General features: G+C 44.9%; 1 protein-coding gene across 1 annotated transcript in view; it reads right to left on the bottom strand.

Moving 5' to 3' along the window:
* NPR1 (natriuretic peptide receptor 1) overlaps positions 1-14,725 on the bottom strand; it is a 1,222,629-nt gene that overhangs the window by 904,273 nt on the left and 303,631 nt on the right. The window lies entirely within an intron of this gene.

Here is a 14,725-nt window from a genome sequence, read left to right as displayed (position 1 = left end):
GCTGTCCCCTTCCTGGGCTGCAAACCGCCAACACCTTGGGACCTGGAGCCTGAGTGGTGTGCATCGTTTTCCAAAGAACACATCTTCCAGAATCTTTGGTGTACATCCAGAGGCAAGATTCCACTCCTTGAAGTCCCCTCACCAGAGTGCAAGACTGAGAAAGCGAGGCAATTTGATCGGACGACAACCGTTCTTCATCTGGTGTCCTGAAAAGTGTGCCAAAATTACAGAGCCTCGAGAAGCATCAAATAATCCTTTGCTGGAAGTCTTTCTACTCAACTGCTGCTGCAAAATCCCTTCCAGTGTCCTTTCTTTTGTCTGAAGACCAAGAATTTGGTGACCGGGTCCTGAAGTTGCTGCATAGTGAGGGCATCCACCTGCATCATCTTCTTCACTGCTGAAGTACTGTGAGACTTAAGGTAATACTTACCCAGAGTCATTCTGCTGCTCCTGTGTGATAGGGTGATCATTTGTGTGTTTGGGAGTTTGCCGATACACGTTCGCCCAAGCCTAATGCTGGTGAACAGTCAGGGAGCCTGAAGTCCCTGAACCCTTTTGTCCACAATAGTGTCCACAAACGTGACATAATTCCCTCAGCAACAGACAGAGGAGTGTAGTGTCCTCTACAGAGAGATACGTGGAAGGGTAGCCCAGCATGCGTCAGAAGCTGGGTGCCATGGCACAGCCCCAGGGAATGTTTTGATAAATAGTGACTAGCCTATTCTCCAAACCCCGGTGTGTTGGTGTCTAATGCGCGCTATTGCGCTTCCATGCTCACGTCACTTTGAGCGAGCAGTGAAGTACACTCAGGAGCTCCAAGCCACCCAACATCCTCTTTAGGCTCCCATTGTATGCCTCACCCACAAGCTGCCATAGTGCCACTTTGAGCAGTGGATAGCTCGATTAATGCTTAAGAAAGAGAGCATGTCCAATAACCCCCATCATAAAATCTTACTTACTGTATATGCCAAATGTCATTTCTTGGCAGTGGCAGCAGCACAAGGTGGCTCCTCCTGAGTTTCGCCGATTCAGCCAATTAAAATCAGCGCCAACTGACACAGGTCACAGGACAGGCTGCCAGCCCAATCAATCATCCCCCTCCTGTGTCACTGCAGCGTGCTAAAGGAGGGGGCGTGTGGCCAGGCCTGGGGCCTAGCGCCACGCTGGGATGGTGAAAGGAACAAATGTTGCTATTTGCTGCCTGAGGCTGCTAGGCTAGTGCTAGCATCATAAAAATCAACGTTGTGCAATGCCTGGCTTTGCAGGAGCACCGTGAGCACGACATTCGAATGCAGACTGTCTACATATCATTTGCTTGCATGCTCTGCTACTGCTCAGTCACACTGGGTCTGGCGCAGTGAAATGAATCAATAAAAACATACACAAGTGACCACAAGTCCACAACAGTATTAATTCATTTTTTCACATACTTTTTTTTTTATGCGACCGGACGGTCTCCCGGACTGCTGGTGTGGGGCCCCCTGGAGGCTGACTCGTCAAGCAGCCGCCTGCACAGCCTTACACAAAGACCGGCCCTGGATGGATTCCGCTACTCTTGCTTGGGCAAGGGAGTGTAAGAGGTCCTCCATTAATCTCCAGTGGCTGTGGGAGTGGTGTTACTTCCCTTACTATCTCCTATGCAGAGGAGAGTAGGATGACTTGAAATACTCTCTCCTTAGTGGGAAGAGTTCAATGACTCCCCTGTTTATCCTGGGCCAGGAAGAGTAGGTGGGCTTCCATTTATCTCTCCTGGGTAAGGCACAATAGGATGGTTTCCACTAGTCTCCTCTACCAAATAGGAGAGTAGGATGTCTTCCATGTGTGTTCTGGATGGGGGACAGTGAATGGGCTTCCACTACTCTAACCGAGGGAGCCAAGAAGCAGGCAGACTTCCCACACAGAAGCCCACACATGCACAGGCCTTGTGACTCAATCTGCTCTCCCTCATGTCTCACCCGCAACAAATTCTCTGTCTCGGGAGGATAGCTCAGCAGCAACATGCTCGCCTTGGACGCAAGATGACAGGAGCAACATCGGTTCAATCCCCCAGTTCACACGTTATAAATAACCTATCATATCAAAACGCACAAGCACCTTGAAGAAAATATACGTGTGCTATATTTCAGGCAGTTACCAAATAATGTGAATTGCGCAGAAATGGTACCATTGTGCAGCTTTTATAACCAATCCCCCTCCCTGGGTTCCAGTGCTCTATGAAATCCAAAAACCTTAAACTGAAGAGCTGCTGTTCCCATTTAAAGCAGGGGGGCGGCTTGAACCTTCTTCGCAGAGCTGCGGGTTTCTAAGAAGGCACGGTGTCCCAGGCCTTTACTGCACCACCTGCTCCCCGCAAGAGACAGACCGCACAAATGTGACAGTGCGACACGGCGACTACTGTGACTGACTGACTGGCCAGCTGATTGCCTTGAACATTAGCTGCCTACAAAACGGAAGGCTGCCCAGATCTGTCTGTTCCTTCCAGGCTTGGGATATTGACGATAAATAACTGCGACGTGTTTGTGTGCTTATGTGACGTAGGACCTCCGAGCAGTAGGTCTAGGCTAGACCTCCCCCTCCACCCACCCACACCTCGGGCCTTGAACAACCCCCAAGGAGCAACTTAAAGCCAGGCGGAGGACCTTATGCGATGCACCAAAGAACAAGAAAACTGCCTGTTTTGAAATGCACAATAGTTACTCAAACAGCATATCAATAGTATATGTTCCGCAATTGCCTTGTCCGGCTACTGGGGACACAAGAGCAGACAATACCATTGGGTATTATCTGACCCGAAAGCATGCTTACTTTCACTGAGTGGCAAGCAAAATACTCAAAATGGGCCCTTAGACTGACATGGCGTGGGGACACAGAAGGGCAGCTGAACAGGGACACTCTTTTGGGGACATTTCCCAAGTGCTTTCCCTTCTCAACTACTCCCTTATCCCTTCCCACCCACCACCCAACCCCCTCCAGATCAGTAAACAAGATCTTAAGGGAGGTGTTGCACATCAACACCTTTTTCAAACCCAGTATTTTCTGGTTATTTTGATGTGCAGAGGCGGTTTGCAGCCATGTGCAAATAGTAATTTGTGTGTGTGTTTCAGCTCTGGCTGCGGTTGCATTTGTTTCAATGGCCCTCATTACGACCCTGGCGGAATCCGCGGTGCTAAATGCACCGCGGAGCATGGCGGAAAGCCGCCGATAGCGCCATGGGGGTTGGCGGATTTACCACCCCATGCCGACCTTGGCGGAGCGGTAAATCCCCAATCCCCATTTTACCCTTCCCCATTCCCATTCTTGCCCCATAGGGTATAATGGGAGTGGGGAAGGAGTTAATTACGCCGCCGTAAAGTACGGCGGCGTAATTAACAACGAGGTCCCTTAGCGCCATGGTTTTCTCCGCCCGGTAAAACCAGGCGGAGAAAACCTCCATGGCGCTAAGGGAACTCGTAGTACGGCGGACGGGTCCGCCGCGATTAGCGCTGGCGGAAACCCACTCCGCCAGGGTCCTAATGAGGCCCAATGTCTCGACGGACATTACATTTACAGACGCTCCTCTATCAATCGTCATTACGGTTTTCTGGCCATGTATGTGTATAAGGCACCTGGGTCCCCTTTTTTTCTCTGTGTTGTGCTGCTTTGTTCCAGGACCGAAACAAGGTGGATCTTGCCTTTTCTTCTTGGGCGTATGGACTCGACCGCTGCCGCCACCCCATCGTGTTCATCCCTGGATTCATCCGTTGTTGAGTTGTCCCCAGCCACAACAAGCCATGTGTCTGCTTGTTTCTTTTTCTTGGACTGTGGTCCTGGCGGTTGAGTTTGAGCTTGCTGTGGCGGGCCCTGGGCTGGGCTGTTTCTTTTCCCATGGCGCTCACCTCCACACCACCCACATTCGTTCAGTCCTGGTATCCTTGCTGCCATCGTAGGGCTGAGTTAGGTTTATTTTTCTCATCTCTGGCCTCTGGACGGCTGGTGATTTGTGCCACTGTGGTTGGTGGGGTGAGCTGTAGCTTTTGCCGTGTGGTGCCCATCTGAGCAGCTCCGGCATGCGATAGTTCCCGCTGGTGTCCATACTCCAGTATTTTCGCTAACGGGATACCCTTCTCGCTCAGGATTATTCGTCATAGTTTTTCAGAGTACATGCCATTTATGATTTGGCACCTGACATCCTTTTTCTATGTCCTCCAACTCGCAGGATAGAGCCAATCGCCGGAGTCTCATGTGGTAGGTGTCGAATGTTCATCCTCTGTCTGGACTGTGGTGCAAAAATGAAATGCCTCGTAGTCCGGGCTTAGTTACGGCATGAAATGTGCTGTCAGAGCTCCCTTTGCAGACCGATATATGTCTGTGCCATCTCTCACAGCCAGGGAGTTGAAAATGTGCAGTACATCATCACCCATATTTAGTAGCAGGTACGACCTCATCTTCCTCTGTGTCATCATATTTTTACAGTCCATGGCCATCTCGAACCTTTGTATCCAGATCATCCACCTGGGTCCTACAGATGAGAGGTCTGTGTAAGGGTCAAATGGTCCTAGTGCCCCTGTGACACTGCCCTGATTGCGGGATGCTGGTGCAGGTGAGGCGAGTAATGTTGCTAATCTTGATGGGGTGCCTGACTTGGGTGTCAAAATTATGCAGAGAAAAGGGAAAACTGGTTACCCCTCCCTTATAGCCCTGTGACTGAGTAGAGTGACACTACTCAATACCGTATCCTATTTCGATATTATATTCAACCAAGCACAATTCTTAGGTTCAATATTTCAATTTATGACCATCCTTTTTATAAAAAACATAAACGCAACATGTTTCAGCAACATTTAACACAATTATACACTTTAGTATCCATAGGATGTGGTGCTGTGTGGGTTAGTATGGTATGTGACTTAAATTCTCTTTAGCTCATACACCTTTTATTGATGGTCAACCGCTTGTGTCCTTCCTTATCTAATTCACACTGAAGGGCCTCTAAAAGATCTGTCCCTGTGTTTAATCTCCACTATGATGCTGGAAAAACAGCATACAGGCTGTTCCTTCTAGCCTGGGAAAAGTCTACATATGTTTCGGCCCCTATGTCTTGTTGCGTTAGCCCTAACGCTTTTCAACTGTTGTTGTTGGGCCGTCTACAGGACAGAGTTGTATTGATTTGATTGCTTAGTCTAAGAACACACTTGGATGTTTTATACACCAACACTGTAATACAAACAAACATTAAAACTATTAATATTATGTAGACTAGTGCTTGGTTTTGTGGAGTTATTTCTTATAAGTGCCACACACTAACTTTAATTTCAGTCACTTCGGGAATGGGCAACATGGTCAGAAGTATTTGTTTTTGTATTTTATCCTGGTCTATATAGCACTTTAACCCAAAGTGCTGTACAATTTAAAAACAAAGTAGGGTACACACATAATGGTAAGTAAACATCAAAACATCAATGCTGTAGGCAGACAATCAAGGACTATGTAGGAGATGAGTTTTCAAACAAAGACAGAAAACAGAATAAACAGTGATAGAACGAATGGACAGTGGAAGGGCATTCCAATATAGGGGAGCAAGAAGCCAAGAAGCTGAAAGGACCGGGACTGAGCACATGGTGGACATGGAACATTCAATCAGAAGAGACAGGAGGGGCGGAGAGAGCGAGATGGACCACAGAAAGATAAGAGTGAAGCAAGATAGTTAGGTACAAGCTGGTAAAGTGATTTGAAGACTAGGCAAAGAAAGTGAAATTTGAGTTGAGAGTAAAAAGATAACCAGCAAAGTGAGGCAAGCGAGGAAGAAATAGAGTCACGTTAAAAAAGAAGACAGAGTAGACTAACAGAAGAATTATAGATTGATTTCAAGGGAGCAAGACGAGAACACGGGAGAGCAAAAAGAGTGTTAGACCAATAGAAGAGTTGTGCAAAGATTAAAGAAGAAATAAGAAGTTTAGTAGCTTGAAAAGTGAGAAAAGGACGAACTTTATGGATATTGTAAAGATGGAAATGACATGAACGAGAGGTAAGAGAGAAATGGTGAAGAAAAGAAAAATTTGAATCAAGGTAAAGCCCAAGATTACGAGCTGTGGGAGAAATAAGAAGACTAGCGGGTGGAAAAGATATGAAAGGGGGTGGCGGGTGAGGAGGAAGAGTGTTAGCAGGGAAGAATAACACCTCAGCCTTCCCTGCTTTTAGAGTGAGGAAGTGTGAAGCCATCCAAGATTTGATAGCAGAAAGACAGGCTGTGAGAGAGTGATGGATTTCAGGAGTGAAGGACAAAAAGGATAGAAAAAGTTGTGTACCGTCAGCGTAGAAGTGATGAGAAAGACCAAAAGAAGAAATTATGGCTGAGAGTTCAGAAGTATAGAGAGCATAGAGAAAAGGACCCAAGACTGATCCTTGGGGAACTCTGTGCTCAAGGGGGAAGGGTAAGGAGGTCTGGCCAGCCCAGGAGACAGAGACAGTTCTATTAGAAAGATAGGACGACAACCAGGAGAGAACAGAACCACTAAGACCGAAGGAAGAGAGAGATTCCCAGAGCAAGGAATGATCCACAGTGTCAAAGGCAGCAGATAGGTCAAGCAGAATAAGCAGAATAAGAAAAGAGGAGTGTTTAGAATAACAAGCTGAGAGAAGGCAGTTAAGTACACACATCAGAGCAGTCTCAGTGGAGTGACGAGGACGGAAACCAGACTGAAAGCGAGGAAGAAGAGATAGATCAGTGACAAGAGATGAAATCTGAGAATAAACAAGTCATTCTAAGAGTTTAGAACGGTAGGGTAAGAGGGAGATGGGACAGAAATTAGAAACAAAAAGAGGATTGGCAGTGGGCTTTTTCAGGATAGGGATAATAGTTGCATGTTTGAAGACTGTAGGAACAACAGTGGTGCTGAGACAGATGTTGAAGAAAGAAACAAGATATGTGTAAGAAGGGCAAAACCTTAGGAATGAGAGCAGATGAAATATGATCAGTAAGAGTAGCAGTGGGATGAGCTTTGGGTAACAGAAGTAGCACATCAGAGTTAGAAACTGGAGAAAAGCTAGATATGAAGGCAGATGGAGTAGAATGGGGTGAAAATACGGTGGTTGGGGAAAGAGAGTTTAGAATGTCTTGACGCAGATAATGAACTTTGGAGGAAAAGAAGTGAGCAAATTCAGATGAAGTAGAATTAATAGAGTAGTCAGGAGAAGGGGGAGAGAGGAGCCGTGGTAGAGTTTGAAAAAGACACCTAGGATGGGCAGATTGAGAGTGAAGGAAGTCCAGAAAATAGAAGTATTACTTCTATCTGAAGACGGGACAGGACAATATTTCTTTCTGTCTTTATTTCTAGATTTAAACAGGTGCAGGTGTGATCTAAATTGGCATTCACTATGTGTACTATTCATAGTGTCACTCTCTACCCAGTCACGGGGCTATAAGGGAGCGATAACCAGTTTCCCCTTTTCTCTGCATACTGTATGCTACCTTTCCACACTTAAACTGGTCCCCCGACAACAACAAATTGGGAAGTACCCATGTTTATACTACTGGGTATCGACATGCCTGTAGCCATGTTTCCCTTTGAGTTAATCCCCTGGAATGGTGTGACTTTCTGATGGTTTGGGCCACTTCCTCTCACCTGGTAGGTAGCTGTTTGCGTTGTTGTTTGCTTTAAGCTCCAAACTTTATATGTTGTTTTCAGGCTTTGATGTGGCTTGCAGGGCTCATGTAGGTTGATGCTTGGACCTATATGTGCCTGTGATTATCGAAACGCTGCACGACGCAGCGCGGCTCCAAAAATGTGCATAATACGTTCCAAATTATATAAATCTTTTGTTGCATGAATGGTTCGTATTGCGTCGTTGTCGCCATTGTTGTGTGTTATCGTGTGCCCCCCCCTCTTGTGGAGAGAACTCTGGTGCGCCCTTGATGTAGGCCACAGCGCCCAACACGCAGCTCTAATAAGACATGCACACCAGTTTCAGTGTTAGCCCCAAGCTGACGGGCCTCGTCCTTCCGGGTCTTTAGTGACACATAACGTTCCGCCGTGCGCTGTGACGTGACGCGTATGTAACAAGGGGGACAATGAGCGGAATTACGGTGTCAGTTACGCATCCCAGCTCTGCTTTAAAATAACGGATGCCATTTCCACGCTGGTCAACATTCCTTTTGAATCCACCTGTTTTTTACACCTGGAAAAAGCGAGCAGATTCAATACGAATCCATTGTAATTGTCTCCTGAAGTGTGAGGCATTTACACTTTTTCCCAACATGTAGTGCATAAAAAAGATGTAAGCACGGTATTGTCTGTTGCTTGTGTCTTCCAGGAATCCTATTTCCTTTAGTCCCCTCCCTTCTCCCACAGCTGTGGCTTATTTATTTTGCATTAGATACCAACAGCGAAGCTGCTGTCACCTTATGGGATTGTAGGTGCTCATTTTTTCACAAGAATATTTGGAAAACCCTGTCACATTGTGATGTGTCTCAAGTCTCATCACACTGCTTGCTTATTCTATGGGGCGCAAGCATATGTGTTGCGTTTAAGCAGCACAAGCAGGGTTTCTCCATTCCCACCTTGCTCGCCTCTATATTTGCGGCCCATATGGGATTTATCCGAGCAGTGTACTTGATTTGTGTATGCTGGGAGCATATTTTGAATTTCAAACAAACAGGGACCTTACTGGTAATATCAAGCTAAAATAGAATGTCAAAATGCAAGATTTCTGGGAATGTCAAACTGGGACCTTACTTGGAATGTAAAACTAGAAGATTACTGGGAAAGCAATGTTTACTAAAAATGTCAAACTGAAGGTTTACTTGGAATGTCAACGTTACTGGGAATGTCCAACTGGAATCCTGCTGGGAATGTCAAGCTTGCTGGTAATATCACACCGGTAGTTTACTGGGAATGTCAATCTTACCCGGAACATCAAACTGGAAGTGTACAGGGAATTTCAAGTTAGGAGTTGACTGCGACTGTCAGACTGGGAGCCAACTGGGAATATTATTTTTACTGGTAATGGCAAAATTGGAAAAATAATCCAATGTAATCTTAAATTAGGATAGACTGGGGTAATTTAAAAGTAATCTAAGCTAATATACAATAAAGTGAAATGAAATCTAAAGTAATCCAGTGGAAATTAGAAGTAATCCAAACCAATTTAAAATAATGTAAATATAATCTAGAAGTAATCCGTAGTAAACCGAGGTAATCTAAAAGTGAATCCAGAGTGAACTAAAAGTAAAAAAGGTATTCAAAAAAATCTAAATGTGGTGTGGTTTAATCCAAAGTAATCTAAAATGAAAGTAATGAAGGGTAATCTAAGGAGGCTAGAATAGAGTAAAGCATGATATGACATAGCCAAATGCCCGGAGAAGAGTCTGCAACCAAGGGAGGTTGAGAGCGAAGGGCAAAGTAGGAATGCCGGTTGCAGGGACCACACAGAACCACTAAAGAGTGCCCTACTGGACAGGGGCGTGCAAGTAAGCCGACTCGGAGACCCTGCAAAGTCACAAGTAAACCTGAAAGAGGTGATAGGTATGCGCATGCCAGACACTGAGCAGAAAGGATCCCAGGGAGAAGGCCATAGAATGGCGACTGTGACAGAAAGAAGAAGCTTGAGAGGAGGGAGCTCTGCATTCCTCCAAAGGAGAGACGGCAAGTGTTCAGGGAAACGCTTCAGTCTGGATCTAGAAAGAAAGGTTCCTAGAGTCTTTCGAGAAGTAGAGGTTAATGTTCATAGAACTATAGGAGAAAGTGATTGGCAGAGAAACATGGACTGCTAGGACTTGGAGTCCAGGCTCCTGCAGCCGTTAGAGAAAGACATAGAACAGCGCCACGCTGGTTGCTAGAACTTGTGGTCAAAGCACCTAAAGGCCTTCAGAAGGTGACTAACAAAAAACAAACTGCACGCACGAACTTGAAGGCAAGCTCATAGGGCCATCGAGAAAAGGAATACTATTGGAAACTGCTTGTTGGAACTTGAATGCGCAGTTTTTAGAGCAATTGGGAAAGTGATCATTAACCAGAGAAAAACTGCTTTCTTGAACACGCAGGAACACAAAGTCCAAGTTTCCAGAGCCTATGAGAAACAGAGGACTAAGAGAAATGCAGCATGCTGTAAATTGCAGTCAAGTTCTTAGGATTAATTGAGAGACTGATTGAAAGGTGGAATACTTCATGCTGGGACTTCCAGGAAAGGTGCATAGAATCAATTGAGAGACTGAGCAAATACAGATTAAAAGAATTTCCAAGCAAAGTGTCTGCAATCAGTTGAGGGGCTGACTGAAAGTAGAAATGCTACAGATTTTATTTCTTTTTGCATTTTTAAAGCGCTCACACAGCCCCGGGGGCATTGAAGCACTGCTAGCGCAGCCCGGGGGCATCGAAGCACTGCTACAGGAATATGTCTCTTAGTTGCGTATTTATACCGCGCTAAATACCCAGAGGTTTTTTAACCGTGGACCCGAGGATCGAACCGTGTTGCTTTGTGTCGTTTTGTTTCCAAGGCGAGCACCTTGCCGCTGAGCTATCCTCCCGGGACAAGATTCTAACCCAAAGCTGAAGTTACCTAGGTCATGACAAAGTGACTGAAGAAAACCTTTTAGAAATCCACTTTTTGATTTTTAGCAATAGAACGATGCAGGCGGATCTGTCTTTCAAAGTGAGATCTGCTCACCCGACCCCCATTCATAGTGCTGCATGCTGAAAAGCATAGTCCTAGCATGTAATTATGCTTCGATTGTCTACTGTTTGGTTTACCTGCACTGAGCCACCCACTGGTCGCACTTTGAACTACACTTTCCCCTTCCACTTCCCTGCACTTGCGCAATCTGAATGACACCCAGCCTAGTCAGATCGTTGTTTTGTCCTATCTATGTTTCCCCCTTCTTGTCTTATCACGCCTAGAAACACTTGTGTTCAGACGCATTATAAATGCCATATCATATCATATCATATCATATCATATCATACTGTCACCTCCAAGCATCTGCCTTATAAATTGTCAATGTGGCAGAGCACAGTGACATGGGCATTCCTGCAACAGACTGACTGAGCACTAATCTCCAGAAGCCAGGACCTGCCTTTAACCATGGGCAAGCCAGATCCTAAAATAAATAATTTAATTATATGCTCCCAGATTTGGCTGGAAATGAGAAATCTAAATATAAGCCATGTCTGGTTAGGACATGGTGGTTTGTGGGAATTCCCAATTATACTGGCCAAACCATTTGGTGTCATTTTATTGTCAGCTTAGTTTACAGTGACCTTCCTGTCAGTGTTTCCTGTATATTCACTGTGTGAGACTGAGTTTTACCCAAAACTAACCATTTGAGCTGTGCCTTAACAAAGACTTTGTGTTCCCTGGGAAAGGATTGTCGCCTTCCACAAAGACTATTATGGGTGCTCAAGAGGATTGGAATCAGCTGGATATGCTTGGTTCGGAACTGTGCCCTCAAATGATGAATGCAAACCGGGGTGTAGTCCCTGAATTAGGACCAAGCTCTTTTGCCAGTTGTCCGGTTGCTTCTACCTCGAATACTTGGGATCTGGTTCCAGAGATTATCACCCAAGTTCTTCTCAAAATGGGTATCTCTCCGCAATCGGCAGCTTACTTTCCTTTCTTGGAACTCTAGGGGTTTTAATTCTCTCTCATCTGACCCCATGAGATTTCGGACCATCCAAAGTGCAGATCTGATATTTCGCCAGGAAAGCTGTCTTATGTATAATGTGGGAATTGATGGTTTTTCAACTTTTCAACAGCTGGCCCAGCAACTGTGGTGGGTGGGTGGGTAGGCCAGCGGGGGATCTCCTTGTCGCATGTAGAAATGATGTTTTTGTGTCTTCCGAACTGTTATCAAATGAGAGACAGGGTATTCAGATTGTGAGAGTGACCATGTCGGGTGTTAAGGTATATGAACACTGGTTAGTGGTTAATTTGTACTGGACGGACCCCTTTGGGCTGCAATCTTTGGGAGTTTTTACAGGATTTATCGGATCATCTTGTACAATATGTCTCCTTATTCCCAGCAGACCAACTTATAATAGCAGGTGATCTAAATTCCCAATGTGTGATGCCTTGGATAGAGCATCGGGCCTTAGTAAATCCAGCCCAAGGAATTGGAAAATCTGGATAAAATTTATGAAGGAAAGGGATCTCTGGTTATTAAATGGAAATGTGTTGGGTGATCTCTCCTGTGAACCCATGTGTCATAGAGGTGCCTCCTTTTCTACATTAGATTACTTTTTTTTATCTAGAAAGATCTTTGATAGATGCTCAGAATTTGTTGTGACAAGAGGAAATATAGATGATCATGATATATTGATTGCCACAATTTCTCAAGAAAGGGCGTTGGTCCAATTAGTTTACCAGCCAGAGGTTGTAGTAAACTCTGCAGGTAACTGCATAAGACAATTTGATAGAGGGGGTTTGACTCTCATAAATAACTTGTCTGGACAAGTTAAACAGTTATCTGACAGAGAGCTCTACTCTTGTTGCACCCCGGTCAATTTTCAAGCATTCTTGTGGGAATTGAGTCCTCATTCTGCCCAGGGCAGTAAAAAACCTGTGACCCATAAGCATGTTTTTGATTCACAGTTTCATGAGCGCAAGAGGCTGAAATGGAAACAGATTGTCAGATTAAAAAGAATGGACATTGATAAAGACCTTTTAGTTAAATACATAAGGGATGTGAATAATTCCCACAGGAATTGGTTAAGCTCGCACAGACACCTAATTTAACAACAAGATGGGGAAAAGATGTTGAGGGCGGTATTCCGCAGTAATTCTAGAAATTTTTGGTTATTGGTAGGCTCGTCGGATGGCCAAAAATCTGATAACCAAGAGTCGATCTTGCAGGAGCAGGTGTGGGCCCGGCACTTTACAGAGGTTTATGGTGATTCCGTTACATCAATCCAAAAAATGAATTTGGGAGGTGCATGGGCCTTATCCTTCTCATGTGAGTCTATTGAAAAACAGATTAATAAATCGTCCAGTTCTAGAGCGGTTGGCCCTAATGGCCTTAGTAATAGTATTCTGAAAAGGAATCCCTCCCTACGGGCACGACTTTTGAAACATCTATTCGATAACATTCTATTGACCAAAGAATTTCTGGAATCCTGGAGATCTTCAGTGGGGACCATTTGGCTGCCTCAAATTACCGTCTGATATCTCTTTTAGATGTGGACAGCAAAATCTTTGTGGGCTTGATCTTGGCAGAAATGGAGATCTGGGCCAAGTCTAAGGGCATCATCCCTAAACAACAAACGGGATTGCCCCGTTTGGAGGCTGGATTGACCTATCCCAGGCATTTGACACCATTAATAGAAATTTGCTTTGGAAAAAACTGAACGCCTGGGGGGCCCCTCCTCACCTCCTGTCCATACTCATCGAACTCCATGAGAACACTTCTATGCAAGTTTGATTATCAAGAGCTGGCGCCCTTTTGGACCCAATCAAGATAAAACGAGGTATCCATCAGGGATGCCTGATTGCCCCCTTTCTATTCATTCTTTTTGGTTGCATGATAGGGGTCTGGACTCCCCAAAAGCTTGTGATTTGAAAATTAGTTGGCTTGCTTATGCAGATGACGTGGTAGTCTTGGACCACACTCAAGTGGGTCTCCAGCATCTATTGTCGGCCCTAGCAGACTATGCCAAGTGTAATGACTTAGATTAACCCTGATAAATCCACAATTCTTGTATTAAAACATCCTAAAAAGTTACTAAAGCCATTCACTTGGGTGTTGGAGAACCGGGTTGTAGAGGTTGTACCCGAGATCACATACTTAGGTGCTAGCATTCAATCTTTCCCGACTATGGGTCATGTTGTTGCAACATTAGAACTTAAGGCACTTAATCTGGGAGCACAGATGAAAATAAATATTTATAAATTCTGTAAATTCTCTATCCTGGCTATGATTAAGTTTTACATAGGTAGGGTAGTTCTGATTATTGTGTTTGGTTTGGAATTTAATCCCCTATCTTTCAATATAGAGTGGGATAAATTGGAGGCCAACTGTTTAAGACGCCACTGAATTTGCCCAACTGTGTTCCTATTAGTTGTCTGAGGTATGAACTGGGCTTGACCTCATTGAGGGGAATTATGGAGTGGAAATGGGTCTCATGGTTGAGGTTAATCTTAGACCCGCCCAAATGCTCATTATATGAAGATGTTGCATTGGCCAGGCAGAGAGGAGGTCTTCCTTCCTAACTTGGAGACAAAATGTCAAGAAATAGTGGCTGAGTCGGATTGCTCTGTGGAACTTCTTGTCGAGAATCCTATGAAAGTCAAAGTGCGCCTGCAGCAAGCTGACTGGATTAGGACAATTGAGAAAATGAGGTTGGCAAAACTCTCGGCCTCTCATAATCAAACTGCTAAAAGAAGAGCATATATGCCACATTACTTAAATTGGTCCTCGGATTCAGCCATCAGATCCATTTTTTGAGATTGAGATTGAATCTTCTTCCCACGCGGGAAATTCTATCAATAAGAAATAGTGAGGACTACCTGAATGATTTGTGTAACAAATGTGAGGACAAGGAATGTCAGTTCCTTTACCATTTAATCTCAAAGTGCCAAGGTACGTGGGCTTTCAGAGTATCTAGATTTCGGGGTTTTGTTCATGATGTGAGGTGGTTGAACATGGATATATTTTGGGAGCGATTGTGTTCTGGATAGGAGGTTTTTTTGACATTTGAGGTAGGTGCAGTTCTTAAAGAATTAGGTTTAGGGGGGGGGGGAGATTTGTAAGCCAAACAAG

This window comes from Ambystoma mexicanum, chromosome 1p (assembly GCF_040938575.1).
Source record: "Ambystoma mexicanum isolate Mex_15411 chromosome 1p, UKY_AmexF1_1, whole genome shotgun sequence".
Lineage (NCBI taxonomy): Eukaryota > Metazoa > Chordata > Amphibia > Caudata > Ambystomatidae > Ambystoma > Ambystoma mexicanum.
The sequence above is the reverse complement of the archived record's forward strand: the minus strand, read 5'-3'. Positions and strand labels throughout refer to the sequence as shown.